General features: G+C 36.1%; 1 pseudogene; it reads left to right on the plus strand.

The window, feature by feature from the left end:
* Window positions 1-209: 209 nt before the first annotated feature.
* LOC129485744 (ESF1 homolog) lies at window positions 210-710 on the plus strand (annotated as a pseudogene).
* The last annotated feature ends 931 nt before the right edge of the window (window positions 711-1,641 follow it).

A 1,641-nucleotide genomic window follows, 5' to 3' on the forward strand; every position in this document is an offset into this window, starting at 1 on the left:
TATTCACAAGCCAAGGAGGACCAAAGATTGCCAGCAAACCCCTAGAAGCCAGCGTAAACTCCCTCACAGCCTCAGAAGGAACTGACCTTGCTGACACCTTGATCTCAGACTTCTAGCCTCCAGAACTGTGAGACAATAAATGTCTGCTGTTTAACTCCGGACGTATTTGGTTTCTTCAAGCATTTGTTCAGCAAGATTAAAAATTAAAAATGTCATCCAAACAAGAAATAATGAGTGACCAGAGGTTTAGACGGGTTGCAAAGGACCCGAGATTTTGGGAAATGGCAGAAGAGGATCGAAAAGTCAAAATTGACAAGAGATTTCAAGCCATGTTTCATGACAAGAAGTTCAAGTTGAACTATGCTGTGGATAAAAGAGGGCGCCCCATTAACCACGGCACTAGAGAGGATTTGAAACATTTTTATGACCTTTCAGATTCTGATTCCAATCTCTCTAATGAAGATAGCAAAGCATTGAAACAAAAGAAAATAAAGAAGATAAAAACCCCAGACTAAAAAAGAAATCGATTTTAAAAATCTAGTTGAGAGAAAAAGAAAGAAACTAAGAAAGCTAATCAAAAGTGTTCCAAAAATAAAACTGATTTAAATAATTCTGAAGGAATTAAAATAATTAAAACCTCGTGTAAATCTAAGATAGAATCAAATGTAAGTCTGAAGAAGGATAGCAATGAATTTACACAAAAAAAGTAGAATTTTTCTATTCTATTGTGTATAGCTGTATCTTATTGCACTTTTAATTTGTATTTCCCTAATGATTGAAGATGGTAAGACCTTCTTCAGGTGCTTATTAATGATTCGTACATCTTCCTTTATGAAATACCTATTCAAATATTTTGCCCAGTTTTCATGGAGTATGTATCTTTCTGCTATTTGAGGTACAGGAGTTCTTAATGTATGTTCTGGATACGAGTTCTCTGCAAATATTTTCTCCCAGTCTGTGGCTTGCTTTTCTTTTTCTTAGTGATGGCCTTAGATGAGCAAAAATTTTTAATTTTGATGAAGTGAAGGGAATTTGTTGCTTTGAATAACAAAAGTTCAGGGGTAGAACTTTTTTTTACTTTGTTGCTTTCTTCAACATCTAGATAAAAGTTTAGTCTCTCTAGTAAGTTATTACTTTCCAATCCTGCTCTACTTTATTTATTTCTTTCAGGGGCCTCAGCACTATTTTTACTGTGTGTCTTACTTAGTCTGTTTGTGCTGCTGTAACAAACATCAGAGACTAATTTATAAATAACAGAAATAAATTTTCTCACAGTTCTAGAGGCTGGGAATCTAAGATCAAGGCACTAGTAGGTTTGGTTTCTGACGAGGGCCTAGTCTCTTTATTCAGCATGGTGCCTTGTTGCTATGTCCTCTGGAGGAGACGATCACTGTATCCTCACATGGTGGAAGGCAGAAGGGCAGAAAGGGCTTTAAGCCTCTTTATAATAGCACCTAATCACATTCATTGGGGCAAAGCCCTCATGACTCAATCACTTCCCCAAAGGTCCCACCTCTTAATACTGTCACAATGGGCCTTAGGTTTCAACATACAAATGTTGAAGGGGACACAAACATTCAAACCATAGCACTATGTTATCTGATATTTTCAAACTCCTTTTGTTATTTTATTTATTCTAAT

This window comes from Symphalangus syndactylus, chromosome 7 (assembly GCF_028878055.3).
Source record: "Symphalangus syndactylus isolate Jambi chromosome 7, NHGRI_mSymSyn1-v2.1_pri, whole genome shotgun sequence".
NCBI lineage: Eukaryota > Metazoa > Chordata > Mammalia > Primates > Hylobatidae > Symphalangus > Symphalangus syndactylus.